The 20651-nt window shown below is 48.5% G+C and overlaps 1 pseudogene; it reads left to right on the top strand.

The window, feature by feature from the left end:
* Positions 1-11383: 11383 nt before the first annotated feature.
* LOC127185036 (60S ribosomal protein L30-like) lies at positions 11384-11727 on the top strand (annotated as a pseudogene).
* Positions 11728-20651: the final 8924 nt, after the last annotated feature.

Genomic DNA, 20651 nt, shown 5'->3' with positions numbered 1-20651 from the left:
GTGATCCTTCTGCCTCAGTTTCCCTAAGCCTTGCAATTACAGGTCTTCATCATCAGCTCTGACTACACACTCTTGATTGTGTCCTTAGATGCGTGGGAGATTTCTTTTTGACGAGCTCTAATTTTGTCCATGTTCTTACTACCTCTCTTGCTCCTGCCTGGTGGTTTCATTAGGTCCTTTACAAATTTTACTGGAAATGGAGTCAGGCGAAAAAGGTGCTGTCGTCCTGCACGCTTCCCGATACCTTGGATACATTCCCATGTTTACACTGTGCAGAACATCTTCAGGATAGACCCCTGCCTTGGTGATCATATATAAAACATGGTGTTAACATTATTTGTGCAAGCTCATGAAGGTGTGTGCAGAAACACTGTCTTGACCTCCCAGGTATAACACAATAGTTAAACTGTAACAATGTGGTGGTACCCTTTGTGAGAGGACCCTGACTTGTCAGCTAAGTGTCGTTGAGGAGTTGAGCAGGGAGACAAACACCGACAGGAATGCACATCATGTCCAACCTCGGACATTCCTCATAACTCGACTACTGACCTTTGTGGCTTTTTCTACACAGGGAGTTGCTATGCAGAAGCATGAATGTGCCTGAAGCCAAAGTGAAGGTCAGTGCATCTGGGAAAGCGTGGGGCGGGACAGTCCCTCCATAGTAGGCATGAGGTCCCCACCAGAGGTATCGGGTTCATTTTCAGTGGGTGTGTGTTTGCAGCAGTCGGTAGGATGGCAGTCACTGGCCTCCTGCTTGGAGCGCAGGGTGACTACACCGCAGCTAGTGCTTCTGTCCCACTTGTCGGGGGGATGCCGTGGTCTGGTGGGAACAGAGAAGCAAGGCATCCATACGCTGCTCATATTCTGTGTGCAAGCCCAGGTCTTTACACAGCCCAGACTGCATGGCTATGTCCATGTAGAATGCATACCTGTGCAGGCATGTTCACCCAGGGTCTCGTGTTCAGTTCCTTCGACCTCGTTGTCCTTTACAGGGACCTTCTGTGGAGTCAGGTTGAGGCTGCGGCTGCTGCTGTAGATATCAAGTCGACGCAGGAGGACACAAGGCCATAAGGGCTCAGCTGCAGGAACTTACTTAACACGAGTCAGTCACACACACTTAGTTGAAGGAAAAATTACTATTGTGGCAAGTGAATAATTTGCCCTTAGGACCCTCGCTGGGGATGAGTGATGTGTGGTAAGGTGACACTGACCTGGGTCTAGAGCTTAACAGAGCAGCGGCCATGTGGTCCTCCTCTGTGAGTATGCATGAGGTAGCAGTGCTGAGTTTTAATGTGAGGCATCATTTTCAGTTCAGTTGTTGTCTCCGCATGGGCACAGCCACTAACACTGTCCCAACATCCATAGAGCAGAGCAAGGATTAGCACCATAGAAACTGTCTAAGAAATACACAACCACAACTAGCAACACTGAGTTAATGGTGAACGCGGTGCCAGTCAAAGTGTCCCTGTGCTTTGCTGCGTCTGTTCCAGAACTCAGCACATGGCTGCTCTCCTCCCCATGTGAGTTGAAGGGGCACACATGCTGTGACTGTGGCTGCAGTTTTCAGGGCTGTGTGTAGAAGGCAGGGCGCCATAGAGTCTAGTCACGGACCTGAATGCTGAACACACCCTGCCTGCGTCTGCCCAAGGCGCCTGAGCATCTAAAACACCTTCTGCTTACGTGGTTTTGAAGGCCAGTGGTATGAACACTGTCCCGAGGATGTGTCCTGCCCATCTGCGGGATCAGCATGCTGAGCATTCCCTGTCCTCCTCTCCCTCCAGACATGGTTTGGCAACAGGCGAGCGCGACAGAGGGCCAACGAGAAGAAAGCAATGCTGGAGAGCATACCACCTGGGGCCCAGGACTACATTTTCATGATGGACGTCGAGGAGCCCTAGGGTCCACCTGTCCAGGAGCTGCGCAGAGATGGGCTGTCTGCTGTCACCGCTTTGTCCTTGGTGAGGGAAAATGGAGTCTCTGTATCTTTGCCATTTGTATTACAGGAACAATAAAGGTGAATTTGTCACTATGTTCCTTTGTGGTTTGTAGAAAGCAGATGCAAACTGTTCCCTAAGTAATACTCAGACAGGTTGTCTTGGGGTGACCTGCCTGGGTCACCTCTGTAGCCCCTGCACCTCACAGTTGATTCCTGGCCTCGCTTTACCTGCGTGATAAGGACCTCATTCCCCATCTCTCACTGGCCCTCTCCTCACCCCCATTGTCCCCATGGAGGAGCAGAAGCATGCCAGGGAAGGCCCTCCTTGTCCCCAGTAGGTGGCCAGTGTGTTCTCACTCAGGACTGCCTCCTGCTCATGCTCACGACATCAGTAAACACCGGGTCTGAAACCTCCTAAAGGCCAGTGGTGGAATTCTTGGGTGCAGGCAAGGGAACTTTCATCGTCAAGGCTAGGGGGCTTGCTCACAGCCACCCCTCCCCCCTTTAGTGGAGCACACATGGTACCAAGAGCCACTGTGGACAGTGGCCCCAAGGCTTCAAAAGGAACAGGAGAGTCCATGCCTTCCAGGTTGTAGGGAGGTTTAGGCTTCCTTCCCTTGTCTCCCAGCCATGAGCCTAGGAGATATAGTTGCACATCACTGAACCACAGATGTTGAACTTTACGAGCTGACATAGGTCCGTTCCTCAGTGCTTTCCAGGACAAAGGAGACATCTGAAGGAAGGACAGCAGATGGAGATGATCGTGGCTCTTACTGTGTCATTTTGAGGGCGTGGGTGTGCAGCGAGGTGTGTAGAATCTCACCTCCCCAAGGGTGACTGAAGTTCTGGTCTTGCCTCTCACCCTTTGGGGGTCAGATAACTGGCATCGAAGGAAGGGACAGCCAGTGACCTCAGGCAGTTCTAGGAATCTAACTGAGGGCTTGGCTCCTGGGAGACATGCCCTGGCCCCCTAACATTCCCAAACCAAGAGGGAACTGTGTGTGCCTAGGAGAGCTAGTGTTTTTTTTCTTTATATTGATTTATTAGATGACATCTCAATTGTTATCCCCTCACTTGTACCCTCCCATTCCTCCCTCCCTCCCTCCCTCCCTCTTTCACCCTGTCCCCCTCCCCTAGATGCTCCACCACACAACAACTGCATATGCTCAACCATGTTCATAGAAGCCTTATCTGTAATAGCCAGACCCTGGAAACCACCCAGATGTCCCTCAGTCAAGAATGGATAAAGAAACTGTGGTACATTTACACTATGGGGTACTACTCGGCTATTGAAAACAAGGAAATCTTGAAATTTAGGAGCAAATCGATGGAGCTAGAAATGATCCTCCTGAGTGAGTTAACCCAGACCCAGAAAGACTCACACGGTATATAGTCACTTATAATTGGACGCTAGCCCTGGACCCAGGGGCTTCTGCTCAACCTAAGCACCAACTAAGGACAATAGATGCAGGAGAGATATTTAAAGCAGTTGTTCCCTCACAGAGACCAGAATATGTTGGGAATGTGGCTGACATGGGATCAGGGAAGCCACATGCCAGGAACACGGATGCTGATGGACAGATCTGGCATGGACATCAGGGCCTAAAGGCCTGCTCTAGACAATTTGACTGCTCAGAGAAGACACTAGGGGAGAGGGAGAGAGAGAGCGAGAGAGAGAGAGAGAGAGAGAGACGAGAGAGAGAGAGAGAGAGAGAGAGAGAGAGAGAGAGAGAGAGAGAGAGAGACAGAGAGAGAGCGCCTGCGTGTGTGTGTGTGTGTGTGTGTGTGTGTGTGTGTGTGTGTGTGTCCAAGAGAAAGGTGAGGAACCTCAGTAGAGGTATGACAATTCTCACAGCTTTCCCCAGCATTTCTCAGATCATAACAGGACTACTAAACCCCTCCCCAGGAGCCTGGTGAAGATGCTGCCTGTGCTCTGTCTGCTGAGAGCAAGCAGGCCCTGCAACTCTGTCTAGGCACCTGTAAAGGCAGAACAAGGAAGCAGGACACACTCTCACCTCACCTTCTGTGAATGCCCGAAGGATGAGCCTCCAGGACAAACACATTAGCTTAATATCCGTTCTGTGCCAAGTACCAGGGACCCAGCGTGGAGCACTAGGCCAAGAGGCATTGCCTACACATTTCTGTAAGGCCTGGAGAGCTACTGGGGTTCTAACTTCCGGCCAATCAGTTCCCATTGTGGATGGCCACCCTTTCTCTAGGAAGAGATTTCACCAGGGAAAAAAGGAGTCACTGCCTTTCCACCTGGAAGGCCCCTTCTGCATCCTACTTGGTTGCTCCGTGAAAACAGGTCCCGCCCACTGCAGTTTAAAAAGTGTCCTCTGTTTTCCCGCCTCTGGGGTTCATCCCATAACAACTGTCAATCAACCCTGGAAGCCAGGAAGGCCCGCCCTCATGGGTAAAATACCCTGAGGTACAGGCCTCTTGACCAGAAGAGGCTCCTTGCTGGTTGAACAGCTCCCCTTCCGGGACTGTAGGGGCCTCCAGCTCAGAGTCTGAAGAAGCTCTAGGCCCTGCGACCCTCAAGCGACTTTCAAGGGAGGATGGAGCGTGAACACATCGACTCCTTGCCGCCTCCTGTGGGGGCTCAGGAGGGAAATTGTAAAGGTCAGTGCCTGTTAGGATCGGCGGGTTGGCCAAGTCCACGAGCGAAGGCGTGCCATCAAAGCTGACTGACTGGAGCTGTGTCCAGTCCCTGTGCACATCCGGCTTTGCTGGCCTTGGCATCATGGTGGCTTCACACCACCGTAGGCCCTGCGGCCTCATCTTTCTCTGTTTCCTCACTTTCAGGTCGGGAGGCACAGATGCTACTGCCAGCTGCAGAGGGAAGAAATGAGGAAGAGAATGAACAGACTCCCCCTCCAGCAGCAGGGTGGGGAGGAGTAGAAGATGTAGGGAGAGCGTGGGGGAGCGGAGACCGTCCCTCAGTTCCTGGCGCTGTTGGCCTCAGGGCTGAGTGGACCCAAGGAGTTGCCAGCTGCAGTAGCCAGGACGAGGAGCCTAGGCCTCAGAAGCCAGTCCCCGAGGGTATGTGGGGCACCGAGGGTTTCCAGCCTGTGCCAATGCTGGTGCCCCAAGTGCGGCGAATGCACCCTGCGGTGCCATGTGCACAGCCTAAGCCAGTGCCTGGTGGACAAACTCTGTCCATTACTGAGCCTCATGTACCGCCTGTGTCAATCACCGAGCCCCAGGCCCAGGCTATGCCAATCACTGTGCCCCGTGTACAGTCCAGGCCAGCTACTGTGCCCCAGCCACAGGCTATGTACACCCCTGTGCCCCATGTACAGCCTATGCCTTTTCCTCTGCCCCATGCACAGCCTATACCGTTTCCTGTGCCCCATGTACAGCCTATGTTTATTCCTGCGCCCCATGTACAGCCTATGCCATTTCCTGTGCCCCATGTACAGCCTATGCCTTTAACTCTGCCCCATGCACAGCCTATGCCGTTTCCTGTGCCCCGTGTACAGCCTATGCCGTTTCCTGGGCCCCGTGTACAGCCTATGCCGTTTCCCTGTGCCCAGAGACAGCCTATGCCACTTACTATGCCCCATGTACAGCCTATGCCATTTATTATGCCCCATGTACAGCCTATGCCGTTTACTATACCCCATGTACAGCCTGTGCCGTTTCCTGTGCCCCATGTACAACCTGTGCCGGTTCCTATGACCCATGTACAGCCCATGCCGCTTCCTGGGCCCCAGTCACAGCCCATGCCGGTTCCTGTGCCACAGGCACAGCCCATGCCAGTTCCTGTGCCCCAGTCACAGCCCATGCCAGTTCCTGTGCCCCAGTCACAGCCCATGCCAGTTCCTGTGCCCCAGTCACAGCCCATGCCAGTTCCTGTGCTCCAGTCAAAGCCCATGCCAGTTCCTGTGCCCCAGTCACAGCCCATGCCGGTTCCTGTGCCCGAGGCACAGCCTATGCCAGTTCCTGTGCCCGAGGCACAGCCTATGCCAGTTCCTGTGCCCGAGGCACAGCCTATGCCAGTTCCTGTGCCCGATGCACAGCCTATGCCAGTTCCTGTGCCCGAGGCACAGCCTATGCCAGTTCCTGTGCCCGATGCACAGCCTATGCCAGTTCCTGTGCCCGAGGCACAGCCTATGCCAGTTCCAGTGCCCGATGCACAGCCTATGCCGGTTCCAGTGCCCGATGCACAGCCTATGCCGGTTCCTGTGCCCGAGGCACAGCCGATACCAGTTGAGGTGTCTAGCATTGCACACACACCAGTGCCTGAGGCCGAGTCTACCTCAGGCACACAGGCCTGTGTGCAGCCCATACCAATTCCATTGCGCCGTGTACAGCCTATGCCACTTTTGGCATCCAACGTGCAGCCTGTGCCAGTGCTGGTGCCCCACCGCCGCCTCCGCGACAGGTTTACAGATACTCAGCTGCAGATGCTGGAAAACATTTTCCAGAGGAAACCCTACGTCAGTGCTGAAGAAGGGTAAGCAGACTGTGTGGCCAGAAGTCCTTTGTGGATCGAGCAAGCTCATGCAGAGAGGCCTCTGGGTGTCTGGCAGCTGTCCTGGTCTTCATTTATTGCACAGGATATATGACATGTTCAAGGTTGCTATTTATTGTAAATCTGGGGGTCTCTTCTTGGGGGAGGATCTGTGCCTCAAGTTTGTAGGTAGAGGGCAGCTTTGAATGACTCGGTTCTCTCCTTCCGAGGTGTGTGGCCTGGGATCTAAACCACACTAGCAGGCAGCATGTCCGTCTGCTGAGCCATTTGCCTGCCTCTGCTTTGCCCTCTAGGACGAAAAGCCACCCACAAAATCCTGCCTGCTAGACCCCTGCCTTGCTGTCCTGGGCTTCTGGGATGTGGGTGGGAGCCATGCAAACTGGACCGGAAACACTTGTTCATGTAGTGTCTAGGTGGACCAAGTAAACATCTCTGTCAGTGTCTGTAGCTCTAAGGAAGGTTCTCTTAAGACAGGCCTGAGAAGCTGAGGCGCGGTTGGAGTAACAGTGATGACATTCTGTCTTTGCTTAAAACTTTGATAAATTTGTACCTGGTGAATTGTGTTGCTTTGCGTTTCTTAACTGCAAACACATGAGCACATTTCTCTTAATTGCTGTTTTGGGCATTTTCTGAACATCTTTGCCTCCCAAAGTAACTTGTCCATAAAGGTAAGGTCAGTGTCGGGCACCGTGGCCTCTGCCTCTAATCTCAGGACTGGGAGGCCAAGCCTGGGCTTCAGTGGTGAGTTCCCGGAGGCCCGGCTACACAGAAGAGCGTGATCCTAACACAGAAAAAAAAAATAAGTTGAGTTTATCAAAGCAGGCATGTGTGTGTGTGTGGCCCCAGTACTTGAAGGGACAGGAAGCTAGCCCCAACTTTCCAGGTCACCCTCAGTTATGACACTAAAGCCAGCCCACTCCCCAGGAGACCCTCTCTGCTGATGGTTTAGGCCTGGACTTTGTTCTGTTGTTTTGTTCTGTTTTTCCTTTCTTTTCTCCTGATTTTCTTATGCAGAGTCTCACTATAGCCAGGAAGGCCTGGGACTGCAGGGAACCTCTTCAAGTCTTTTCAGTCCTGGGAATTCAGAATTGTGTTTCCAGCATTGAGAGATTTTATGACCTTCCTTTTGGGCCTGGTGTGATGTTAGCATTTCATTTCCTGGGACTGGGGAGGTGGGTCAGCAGGTTAAGGCTCATGCTGTCCTGGGATACAGAGAGAACCAAGCCCTTCAGTCCTTGCTCTGATTTCCACACGTAGAATGTGTCCACATGCAGTCACTCACGTGCGCCCACGCACACATGCACACACACACACACAAACACACACACACACACACATGTACACAGGCGTGCCCAGTCTTATACAGACACATGTCTGCGCACACGTGCACCCGTTCACAGAATACACAGAAAGGCACGTGCTCGCACAGGCACGTGCGCGCGCACACACACACACACACACAGAGAGATCCACATGCATACACACCCCAAATGTAGCAAAGGTTACATGTCATTTCCCTGATGACCACCGGGTTGGGTACGTTAGGTGTTGAGTGACTGTTAAGAATCCCCATCTCATTTCCCAGAGCCCATCTTCTTTTATTTGTGTTTATCCTTCCACCGGGATGAAGGTCCCCTCAAGCTTTGCTCATGCGTGCATTTGTTGTGGTAGCTTCTTCTTCTGTTCTGTCTTACACTTGGAGGCCGTTTTATGCTCCACCACACCCAGTATTAGGAGCATTTCTTTAGATGTTTATGCTGTCTGTATTAGTGTTTTTGAATTGCTTATTAGATACGTGCTTAGGTGTTATGTGTATGATAGCACCTTGCTAATGTATTAAACTCAGCAGTAGAAAGTGGCTGTCTTCGAGGACAGGGGATTGAGACAAACATTGTAATGAATGTGATGTGCGCTTGACGTGGTTTACATCTTTGGTGCTGCCAGATGCTGAACGTCTGCCCTTTTTCTCCCAGAAAACACCTGGCAAGATGGATGGCTGTGACTGAAGCCAAACTACAGGTGAGTGAGCTACAAAAAGCCATCTGACAACACAGACACTCGAGAACTTCCTTCAGGGCTTGGATGTGTCTTGTTTTGGCCATGACATATCTCAAAATGACACAATGACATTTTAAGTGGTGTGTGTGTGTGTGTGTGTGTGTGTGTGTGTGTGTGTGTGTGTGTGTGAATTCCAGGTGTGTGTGAATTCCAGATGTGAATGATGCACACATACGTTTGGTGCGGCTTTGCTGGAGTCACAGGTGACTGTGAGCCACGAGCGAGGTGTGGGTGCCAGGAACCTAATTCAGGCCCTCAAGAGTAGCAAATGCTCATAAGCCTTGGGGTGTCTCTGCAGTTGCCTCAAAGTAATATTCAAGTTTCGGGGACACTGTGGGTAGAAAATAAAATCCGAGGGCTCACTGAGCAGAATGGGCACATGTCGCGTGGACCATAACTCACAGAGACAGTTGGAGTGTGTGGTGGTTGACAGGCAGAACTCATAACGCTGGTGTAGTCTTGGTTAAACAGAGACTGGTGGGGTCGGAAAGCCTAGAGTCCAAATGCGCAGTCCTGCTGGCATTTTCAAGTGCCCAGTGAAGCCACACAGATAACGGCACCCAGCGTTTTAATTCTCTGGAGTGCACAGGGGCCTCTGCCTAAAAATGCTGCCGATGCTCTCCAGACTGTGGTATGGGATGCAGTGCGATGGGATGGGATGGGATGGGATGGTAGGGTAGGGTAGGGTATCTTATGGGATGGTATAGCATGGTTTATAGAGAGAAAAAAGAGTTACAGTGCTGTACATCTGCCCAGCGGCTATTTGGCAGTGTTGGGGACACAAGCCCCGTGCCCCCACATTCTAGACACACACTGGGTCCTATGACAACAGTCAGCCCCTCACAGAGTTAGAGCAGTGAGTCCCCAGGCTCTTCTGGGCAAGATAATGTTAATATAAAGTATATCGAGATAAATTACAGAGGGCAACTAATGTGACACTGCGTGTTTTCTGGTCCTAATCCCGATCTCTGACACTGCACAAATCGGTCTTCCCTCTCATTGTAGAGATGGTTTAAGAAGAGGAGACAATACTTCTGGCAAGAACAGGGTCTGCCAGCGCGTAGTGGCGGTGCTCCTCCTGGGAAGAACTCCACCTCTCCTGAAGATTGAGCAGGAACCCTAGCGCCACCCTTGACCAGGAGCCACTTGTAGATGCAGGTGTTCTTCAACCAGCATGTTATTCTGCCTTTATCCCCTAAGAACCTGTGTCTGAAATAAATGCGTTGTCTGTCTGCCTCGTGTGTCACTGGATTCCTATGCTATGTGTGGCAGTCGTCAAGGGAATTGCCACTGAAGTAGAATGACAAGGTCTCTCCTCCTGTGGGGTGACATCCATCCCTGAGCGGCCACCGGTAGGCTTTAACTATCACGGAAGCTCGTCAAGTGACACGGTAGAGTTGTGTTGACCATGCGTTCCTCTCTCCCCCACCCCCGCCCCCTTGTATTTTGACAGCCTTCACCCTGGCCCTGACCATACTGCACTACCGATGTGCGTGGCAGACATGGAAAATATCTAGGGAAAGACAGCCTTTATCCAGACAAAGTTGGTTCCAGCCACACTTGGGACTTCATACTCAACATGGACTCTAAGAGAATTGGGGAGGGGTGTTTATTTATTTCTTTTGGACTTTTGATTGTTTCTGCGGCGTATTTGAAAAGGACACAGTGTCAAGCCTGTTGTAAAGGGATTTTTGTCAACTAGACACAAGCTAGAAACATCTGGAAAGAGGGAACCTCCATTGAGAAATGTCTCCAACCTGTAAGCAATCTTTGGGGCCTTTTATTGATTAGTGATTGGTGTGGGAAGGTCTCTCTGTCCCTCTGTGGGAGGAACAGCCCCTTTGCATGGTGTCCTGCAGCATGTAGGAATGTAGGCCAGGAGGATCAAGCCAGTACGTGACATTTCTTCATGGCCTCTGCTTCAGTTCCCAGTTCCTGCCCTGTGTTTGCTCAATGACAGGCTGTCAGCTCTGAGAGGAAATGAACCCTTTCCTCCCGAGGCTGCTCTGGTCATGGCTTTTTGTCACAGCAACAGAAAACAAACGGAAACCAAGGCATGTAACAGAAGAGACAGACTGATGGAAAACACCCAAGCATTTCCCATGTTCAATGAGCAAGGGACCTGGTCTCACCTCCCGGTGAGTAGGTAAATGCACTTGTATTTCCTGACTTGCGCTTCTATTTTTCTCTAATTATAGGGTGCACACACGTGGAGGAGAACTCACGTAGTTTGTTCTGTCTGCCCACTGTGTGACTACTGGAATCCAATGAGGCTCATCAGTCTTGGGGTCAGGTGCCATTATCCACTGTTCATCTCTCCATGCCAGAAAATGAAAGATTAAAACCACACCAGGCTTCCTAGAAACCTACAAGAAACCTAGATGGGCGGGTTTGGGCTCAGGGGTCCCTCTCAAACTATGGCATCAGCCAAGGACAATACAGGCCATAAACTTCAAACCCCTATTCAGATCTACCCATGGACAGGACACTCTCCACAGTTCAGTGGAGAGTGGGGACTGACTTTCACACATACTCTGGTGCCCGATATTTGACCACGTCCCCTGCGTGGGGAGACCTGGTGGCACTCAGAGGAAGGATAGCAGACTACCAAGAAGAGTCTTGATACCCTATGAGCATATACAGGGGGAGGAGGGCCCCCTCAGGAACAGTCATAGGGGAGGGGATTAGGGGGGAAGTGGGAGGGAGGGAGGAATGGGAGGATACAAGGGAGGGGATAACAATCGAGATGTAATATGAATATGTTAATAAAATATATTAAAATGAAAAAAAACACCACACCAGGCACAAAATTAAGGCACTTAAAGAAAAAAACTCCCGCCCTTTCTCACTTCCTGGCCATATCGGTGGCTGATCTTGGTTGGGGATTGTCCAGCACCTAAGGCAGGAAGATGGTGGCCACAAAGAAGACAAAAAAGTCTCTGGAGTCGACCAACTCTAGGCTCCGGCTTGTTATGAAAAATGGAAAGTACGTCCTGGGATACAAACAGTCTCTGAAGATGATCAGACAAGGCAAAGCGAAATTGGTTACCCTCGCCAACAACTGCCCAGCTTTAAGGAAATCTGAAATAGAATACTATGCCATGTTGGCTAAAACTCGTGTCCATCACTACAGTGGCAATGATATTGAATTGGGCACAGTGTGTGGACAATTCTACAGAGCATGCACACTGGCTGGTGTGCAGGTGATTCTGATATTATTAGAAGCTTGCCAGAACAGACTGGTGAAAAGTAAACCAGGAAAGTTTTCCTTTAATAAAACTTTGCCAGAGCTCCTTTTAGAAAAAAAAAAAAAACTCCCAATGCTGTCTGCAAAGTCCCTAATTCCTAGGGTGAGGTAGGCTGTGTGGAGCATCTCCCTGGGAGTCTATCAGCCTTGGGTAGAGTCATATCCTGTATTGATAAACGGAGGAAGAATTAAACCCAAGCCAAAATCCCAGACTCTAGGGTCTCTTGGAGAAAATGCTTAGTTTTGCCTTGACTGCCTGATCTTCCTGCCCCTACTGTGATTACAGATGTGCACCACTGTACCCTGCTTGTTTTTTACGTGTAGTTTTAATTTTCTTACAAATGGAAACAGAATATATGCACATTTATTGTGCTTGAATGTGATCATGCAGAAAGAGCAGTTCTAAAGGGGACGTTTCACGTCTCAGTTGTCTGTGGTTTTCTTAGCTCCTACTTCATGCCCTTCAGTTAACAGGTAATTATGTCACTTTCCCCCTTTTCTCTCTCCCAATTCCTCCAAAGTCGTCCCCTCACACGGCCCTCCCTGGTGCTCTCACATTAATCGCCTCTTTTTCTTCAATTATTTTGCCACAGGTCCACATATAGGCATGCATAAATGTATAAATGTGGCCTGGTGAGTCTGTTTGTGCAGTTTGTGTATATGTGGTTTCGTGGCTGCCCCTTTGCATTGTGTAACCAACGAGAGAGAGGCCAACTCTCCATCTCTGTGCAGTCACTACCTGCCTAGAGTTCTCCGAGTAGGGACAGAATAAAACCCAGGCCCCAAATCCAGGGACACAGTGTCTCTCCTTGCACTGGGACTTTACCCCATGCACAGTAGCCTGTGTGTTGACATGGCCTCTGTTCAGGCATCACCTGTGCAGCCAGTTCTGGGACAGACAGACATCCTCCCAGACAGACATCCTGGTTTTGGGGCTCTTGGATGCTTTCAGCCTCCCTAGTCCCCGCCGTGTCCTGAGCCACAGATGGAGGAGCTGTGGTGTAGATGTGTCCCCCGGGGCTGGCCTCCCCAGTGTCCGTGGTTCTGTGGCTGCTGTCAAGTTGCAGTTTCTGTGATGGCCTCCACGTGAGGCAGAGAGAGGGTTCTTGGATGAGGCTGGAGGTCGGGTAAGGGTAAGATTCACAATGTGGATCTGCTAGTGTATCAAGGCGGCAGCAATAGGTTTCTCTTCCAAGTGATAGGAAGTTCCTGGCCCCGGGGTGTTGTCTAGGTTCCTAGTACCTGGGATGCTTTTCCTCCCATGGAGTGGGCTTCAGGAGTGTACATGGACAGCTGCTGGTGGCCAACAACATGTGAGTGCCGCTTCTTACACGTCTAGGCCTATTTCATGCTGGGCATTGCTGTGGTTCACAGCTGGTCGGGGTGGAGGTGGGGGTGGGGCTCCGGGTGAGTGTGGGTGTGGGTGGGGCTGGGAGTGGGTTACACTGTTCTCTGCTTCTCTCCCCCTGGCAACTTGCATAGCATGTTCTTGTAGCAGGGGAGCGAGACACACAGGAACGAGGCTCTCAGGCTCAGGTTTAGCTGTTGTATAGTGTCCTCAGCAACAGGGCCTCACCTTTCACCCTTTGAGGGGCAACCAAGGGCAGAGGCTGTTGTCTGTGTTTTGAGAGTCCCTCGATTACCCTGAGCAAATAGTTCAAACGGAGATTTCTTGGGCCTGGTGCTGGGGCCATTGTTAGTTCTTTCATAATTTTGCTCACTGCACTTTGATCATATCCCGCCCTCCCCCCCCCCACCTAGCAACCACTTCCATCGCCACTCTCACCTCCAGACCCACCCAACTTTGTGTCCTTCAATTCTTTTTCTCAGTTAACCTCACCAAGTCGTCTTTGTGCTGCCCCTGCACTCTTGCTTGTAGAGCCCACCCCCCCCCCCACCTGTGGTCCACCTATCAGGGACTTCACCTTAAAAGACATCTGATGCTCCCTTTGCCAGCATCTAGCAGTGGCAAATGGCCCGTCATCAAGGTGTGGGACCTCATGCCTGACTCTAACTTCGTGTGACTTGAGCTTGCACAGACCTTGGGCATGTTGTCACTCCTGCTGTGAACTCGTATGTGCACGGGCTCTGCTGTGTCTGGAATCAGAATGCTTGTAGTCGTTTTCCACCCTCAGTGCACACACACACACGCACACACACATACACAGATGCATGCATACACACACACAGTGAGAGAGAGAGAGAGACAGACACACAGACAGACAGAGACAGACAGAAAGATACAGAGACACAGAGAGACAGAGAGACAAAGAGAGGCCCAAAGAAGAAGCCATAACAAGAAAGATAGAAATGCCATGTAGGCCCAAGATGACCATCAAAAATTCTTGACACAAGCTGAGAAATTTTCATTTAAAAAAAATAGTCACTAATGGGGAACTGACTCTCTTTTTTCAAGCCAATAGCTTTTTAATTATGGATGGGACTTTTTGCCTACCTCCCCTCTTCATCTCACCACTCATTGAAAACCACACATCCAGGGCTGGAGAGATGGCTCATAGGTTAAGAGCACTGACTGTTCTTCCAGAGGTCCTGTGTTCAATGCCCTCTTCTGACGTAAACATGTACGTGTAGGCAGAGCACTGTATACATAATAATAAATAAATATTTTTTTAAAAAAAGAGAAAAAACCACACATCCAAGAGTATATGGCGGTGTAAACTGTACTTGATTTTATTTTACTTTTTTAAAAGACAAAATAGCCATGTGTGGTGGTACATGTTTTCTAATCCCAGTACTCAGGGAGGCAGAAGCAGGCAGATTGCTGTGCTGTGAATTTGAAGCCAGCCTGGCTTTCCATGCAAGTCCAGGAGAAGGCTACACAAAGAAACTTTGTCTGGAAAACCCAAAAAATAAAAAATAAAAAGACACAATATTGATTGGGGATAAATCTTAGAGGAGTTGGGGAAGGCAGTAAATATGATTGAAATGTATTATATGAAGTAACTAATCAAATGAGAAAATTTTATATACACACACATACACACTAATGGGGAAATGCTTTTAGTTTGTTCTATGTGTTTGTTAGAGTGACACAGTAGATGCCACATCCACTCTAATATGAGGCTGAATGTCTTGACACTGATGTATGTTTATTGCCATCATAGAAAGTATACCAAGAGTTCTACATGCAGTAATACTACTACATTTAGGTCTCCCAGTGATTTCCTCTTTGTGCCACCACCAGCACATGCCCATTCACAGGCAGTACATTGACTTCAGGGTCCATGCTCAGAGAGATGGTCATTACATTGTTTTTTATTTTGTGTCTATGATTATATGTGTACATATGACTGATGTATGTGTTTGTGTGTGAATGCACATGTATATGTCTGTAGGTGCATATATGGCAAGGTGTATGTGTAGAGGGAAGTCAGAAGACAGCATCAACCTTGCATGTCAGTCCTCACATTCTGAATTGTTAAAGACACAATCCCTTTGTTGTTGTTATTTTTCAGCTGCAGATAACAAGCTAGCTTTCCTGTGATTTTTCTCACATTCTTTTGTCTTCATCTCTCATCCCACCATAGTAACACTGGGATCACAGATGCTTACTATCCAGCTTTTTGTGGGCTTAGGTGTCCCGACCCACAGGACTGTCACCAAAGACCCTGGAAGAGGGAGTGGGAATGGAGAGGGACAAGACACGCAAGAAATGAAGACAAGATGACAGTCCGATCAAGTCTCGTTTATTGAGCATACTGGGGCTGTTTATATAGGGAGGAAGCTGAGTTCTGGGTAAAACCACAAAAACAGGATGTTTAGCCAGCTGCAGGGTATTCTCAAGATAATCTAGGCCAAGATAGAAGAGGAAGTTGGGTAAACATTTAGAAAAACAGCAATTCTGGGCCAGCAGTGGAAAATTGCAGATGCTTGCTATAGCTAAGACTGTGTGGCACCTTGAGGCAATTGTGCTATCAGTGAGCAGGCTGTATGTCATGTCTCCTCACACTTAGGGGATTTGAACTGATGTCTTCATGGTTGTGTGGTAGGCATTCTACCTACTTAGCTATCTCCCTAGGCTCCCCACACTGTTCTTTTTGTGTGTGGCAACTTGCTGAAACAGTGGGGGTCATTACTAGAAATGCCTGAGAGCTCAAAATGAACTCAGAATACAAAAGCCAATGCATCCCAGAACAGGTGGTTTTTGTTCACTTTATTTTTTCAAAAATAAATCACTGAAAAAAATCTGTGTCATCTTAAAAGTCAGTCAACAAACTAAATGAGCACATTGTCAAAATGTAGCCAGTGCCATCACCCCTGGTGGGTACTTAATCAGCTGTCAAGCTGGCCTCTCTGATGCCACCATGTCCTTACTTCTGCCTCATTTTTGACTCTGATTTCTTTGTATTTCTCATGAAGTAGGCAAGAAATGGCCACCCCATTCCAGAAAGGTCATTATTAGATCTGTTGTCAAACACATAAACACCAAGGAAGGCAACATAACATTGTCTCCAGATGACTGAGGAATGGAGCCTCAATGTAACATGCTTAAAACAAATCTCAAAGTGGGTATTTGAGCCAGTCACAGCCATTTGTTTGATTAATCATAGCTTGGAATGTAGTACCAATTGCAGACATTAAAGCTTGTATTTTTACCAATGTCATGACCTTGCCACCAAACATGGAAAGATCTCCCCACAGAGCCAAAGTGGAAAGGGCTAATTCAGGCTTGTAATTATAAAGTACGTGTTACCAAGAGTTTCAAATAGACCTGACTGGGGCTGTGCCTTCAGGAGATGGGGCAATCAGATAGGGGGTTTGTAATTGTGTCAAGGCTTCTGTAGAATGTTGGAGATAGCTGGTGCAGGCATTAGGATAATCTGTGCTAGGGGCATCTTAGGTAGCAGGAGGGAGTCAAATTGCCCTAATCCTAGTCTCTTTGCTTATTTCAGAAAACGACCACCAGGAAGAGTATGTATATTTAAAAAAAACTAAAGAACATATCATTAAAACTAAGAGCAATTTTAAACACAGTTTAATACTTGCTTACCCTGAAGGAGAGGCTGGTCTGCTTCATTTGCCTAGCCAGAACCTCTGGGAAGCATTGGCCTGTCCAGTACTGGACCTAGGCTTGCAGTTAGCAGTGGTCTTACAGGGTGTCTGGGAGCAAGTAAAGCACTGAGAAATGTGGATCTCTCTAGACTGAGAGTGCATACAGCCAACCAGGGTAACCGGGTTGACTCTAAGCTGGTTAAGGTATTGTGACAGGTAATATTGTTAACTTTACAACATCTGTAAGGACTAAAGGAGATAGGTTTCTGACCTGCTTGTAAGAGTATGTATTGGCTCTTTCTTTAATGCTGTGACAAAACACAATGACCAGAGCATCTTAAAAAATAATTTATTTTGGATTACGCTATTGTTGAGGTCTGATCCTTTTGGCATAACTATAGCCATTTTTATTTCAGTCCCACCCGCCACATCATCTCAGCTGGTTGCTGACATAAAAGAATCTCTGTACAAGGTAAGGTTGACCATAAACTACGTTTATGTTCAATGAGAAACTCTGTGGTTTTGTTGTTTCTAGATATACCCCAACCATAAGCACAACCGTCCCCAGCTGCCAGGCACACTTTTAAGGTTAGCTAGAACTGCTTGTTTAGTTAATAAAAATAGCTTGAGTCTGAGCTGACCACTGCCTCACTTACCTCACTTGAGACCAATCAGCTTAAAAGTTAGCTGATAATATTTGTCTAGTTGGCCAAAATATATTACAATGTATTACTGTCCCTCCTTGTCTTCTACACTTAGTTTTCCTATGTATTAAAACAAAACGAAACAAACAAACAAAAAAAGACTGCCCTAAAAACAAGTTGATGTAACAGTTTGACTCCCAAGTCCACTCTGTGTCAATAATCATGATTAGTCTTGGGGTGTGTGTTCAATAAACCATCCATATCTCACTGAAATTGGTGTCTGAGTGGTTTGTGTGGCTTCCTCTGGACCCTAACAGCTATAACCTGCATGGCTTTGGGATTGATGTGACTGGAGTGATGGGGAATACACATACAGCCACATACAAAAAAATGGTATTGGGTGGGTTCTGGACTCTGGTGGAGACACACCATTAGCAGCAGCACTCAGGGAATCTCGGCACATTTATTTTATACAGTCTGAATGAGAGTGTTAGCAAATCTCAGTATGGGATCTTTGTAGGGGAATAGTTTCAGGCTCCAGCCACCTGGGAGGAGGAAACTGTTTTTCTACAGACTGTCGATATCTGTACTAGGGCTACGGGAAGAAGGCTTTGCCATTGACTGAGGCACTGAGGTCCTTGGCAGGTCATCCTCATGTCAAGAATCCGTAGTCACTTGGGACTTCAGCTCCCCACAGGCTTCCAGTCCTAGAGGGATAAGAGTCCAGGATGGCAGAGCAGAGGCATGGCTGTGGGAGCAGGCAGCTGACAGGTCTCATCTCCAAATCTCAAGCATGATGCTGAGAGCAAAATAGAAGTGGGTGAGGTTCTTTCCTCACAAAGCCCAACCCCAGGGGCGTAGTTTCTCCAGCAAGGCCAAGCCTTAAACAGCCACCAACTGGGGCCCAAGTATTTAAATGCCCTAGACTAGAGGGACATTTACCACTTCAACTACCACAGGAATTGCCTAAATTATGTTAACTGATGTGGGAAGACCCACGTCAACTTGTAGGTGACACAGGTTGGAGTCCTGAACTAAATAAAGAGAAACTGAACTGACAACAAGCATTCACCAGGTGGTTTTTCTTGACTAGGGATGCAATGTGACCAGCGGCCTTGAGCGCCTCCCATCATGTCTCTCCACAATGGGCTGCGTCTCAGAAGTGTGACCTCAAACATACCTGGCTTGAAGTTACTTTTGTCTGGGTATTTTGTCATAATAATTACCTGCTAGAATCTGGGAGGCTTCCTAGAGAGGAGCTCGCTCTTCAGTCTCTGGGAATTTGGAGGTCCTTCCTAACCCCATCAAAGGAGTGCCTCAGGAGCAGCGTGGATGAGACTGAGGGCAAACAAGCAACAAACAAACACTTCCGCTTCCTTCTTCCATGTCCTTTGGTGTGAGCTGTCACCAGAAGGGGTGGCCCAGATTTAAGGTAGGTCTTCCCATCTCAAATGATCCAATCAGGAAAATCCCTCAAGTCTAACCAGTTGCTTGGGTTTTTGTTGATTCCAGATGTAGTCAAGTTGAATACCAAATTCAGCCATGACAGCCAACCTCTACAAGATCCAGGACATCATGAACAAAGGTATATTCTGGGATTTCAGTCCAGAACCATTGGCTTCCTGTCCCATGACTTGTTTAGACAGCCTGTCTAGATCCACAGTGGCATTGTATAATTGTCATTCACTTCTCCCTGACCTGCCTATTGAGTGGTACAAAGATATGGGTTAGTCCCCTACCTGTGCTGGAGTCCACTCAATGCTTATTTATAAGTCCTAGGCATAAGATATGTGGAGGTGAGGAGTCCAGGACCATTGATCATTGGGATCCATGGTGCCAGACATATATACTGTTTATAGCTATGTAAGGATGCTTGCTCAAGCATCTGTTCCTATTCCCAGGGTGCCTTTTTAGTCTCTCTCTTCCATGAAGCATCCTGATTATGAGCTGGATGTTTCTTAATCATTCTGAAGCCTAGGGATGTTGAGAACCTATCTGGACACCTCCCATCTCCTATGGCTCCACAGAAGCTACTTCATTGGGAAGAAATTTCCCAAGACTCCCTGTAGCTAGGCATAGATTCAGTTTAAAGACTGACCAGGGACGCAAAGTATCCCCCTACAACAGATGAACAGGAGAGCAAGGCCTTGGCATACATAACACAGATAAGGGAAATCCCGCATCTCCCCATGGCACTGGGCGCATGTAAAGCACTACTAAAGACTTGTCAACATCCATTGAAAGATCACTAGTAATGTTAAAGACACATTTTTAAAATGTATATTCCTTCAAACAAGGGAAGATATTAGAGATGTGGCAACCTGACTCCCTAAGTGGCGGATGCTGGATTCTGTCTCACTCTCTTGGCTGCCTTGAACAAAGCGCTGATGGTCAGCCAATCAGATTGCCCTCATGCCAAGATCAGTAGTCTTGAGCACTCTTGGGACTTCTTGACTAAACTACAAGAAGATCACAGCTGATTGTTCTGGCTTCTGTAGGCATGGCTCATCCAAGGTTGTTTGAATAACACTTTGTGCTGCTGACCTCCAACTCCAGATGAGCCTGAAAGCATTTACACTTAGACAGAGGGGATGGAGTTCCCCTTCAGGCCTAGAGGAGGGATTTCTGTGACTAGTACTTTAGGCAGTCTTTAGAGGTAAGGCTGGGATTGGTCTAAACACAATACTCCATAGTTGCAAAAGGTGCTAAGATGCAGGGCTTTCTTCACAAATATCTGAGATTAGCCCAAATGTTTCTTTTTAGGTAATGTAAGTGGACTTCTTAGGCTCTTGGTGCATCTATAGGGAGGCCCAACCCTGTGCTGCTTCTTGTGGTTTGTGACCTTAAACCTAGTAAAAGTTCCCTTTCCTTGTCTACTCATTACTTGTCTCTGGTTGGGAAGCAGGACCTCAGATAGCTGATAGCACACATAGGGACCCAGGCCACCAGGGCTTCCAGGCAATACCAGAGGGCGCTGTGACTCAGACAGAGGCAGAATCCATCGCTTACTCCTCATTTTTCTGAGACAACTTCCTTGAAGCAAGATTCAGAGTTATATCAAGGACCGTGACACGGGTAGGCAACAGATATCAGTGAATGCATTTATCTCTTTTAAAAAATAATTTATTTCTTTTTCGTTTAGTGTGTACTGGTGTTTTGCCTGTATGCATGTCTGTATGAGGGTGTTGGAACTGGAACTCCCTGGAACTGGAGTTACAGACAGCTGTGAGCCACCATATGGTTGCTGGGAATTGAACCCAGGTCCTTTGGAAG

The sequence above is a fragment of the Acomys russatus genome, chromosome X (assembly GCF_903995435.1).
Source record: "Acomys russatus chromosome X, mAcoRus1.1, whole genome shotgun sequence".
NCBI lineage: Eukaryota > Metazoa > Chordata > Mammalia > Rodentia > Muridae > Acomys > Acomys russatus.
Note: the sequence above shows the minus strand (reverse complement) of the source record. Positions and strands in the feature narration are given on the sequence as shown.